The following is a 771-nucleotide window of genomic DNA, read 5'->3' on the forward strand; positions in this document are numbered from 1 at the left end:
TTGATCTGGCCCATGGCAAGCACTGTGCTTACTTTTCCCCCTCCCCTCCATGCTCCTTTCATACTCAAGCACATCCCCCCCGCCTGCCCTGACTCACTAGTATATTTGATGCTAGTATGGTTGATGGGACCCACTTTATCTAGGTGGTTTTTCTCTTAAAGATGTTTTCTCTAACACAACAGACCTCTTTATGGCCACAACAGGGCTGAAGTCTGTTCCTCCAAGTGGTGGCCCTGGACCTGTAAAGAAAATTATATGGTGACTTAACACAGACAGATGAGGGGGCAGGTGAGAAGAATTGTAAAAACTTTTCATGAAATTTGAATGTAAAAATTAGCATCAAATTTGGAATTAGCATGTTAAAATGCCATAAAACGGGCCATTTGAGCAAGAAGAGTGTTGATGCTATTATCGTAGATGCACATGGAATCAAAGCAACAATGCTGAGTGTGTGCATTAACAGATAATTTCCCCTTCTCTCCAAATTTGAAGACCCTTCATGAGAAAATTGAAACAAATATTTGATGCAGTCCGGTGTTTTAAATCTTGAATTAAGTCTTGGTGGTCCGTGGCCACAAAAGGTATTCCAAGGGGGGGGTCCGTGGTGAAAGAAAGGTTGAGAACCCCTGCTCTAGACTGACGTCAGTGTTTCCCAGGAGCCAAGCACCGCTCGTGTCAGCACTTGTGCCCTGACGAAAGGCTGCAACCCTCAGAGGAGGCACCGCCCTCCGCTCCTCGACACGCTGCCTTTTTTTTTTTTTTTTTTTTTTT

This window comes from Athene cunicularia, assembly GCF_003259725.1.
Source record: "Athene cunicularia isolate RWA chromosome Z unlocalized genomic scaffold, athCun1 chrZ_part3, whole genome shotgun sequence".
Lineage (NCBI taxonomy): Eukaryota > Metazoa > Chordata > Aves > Strigiformes > Strigidae > Athene > Athene cunicularia.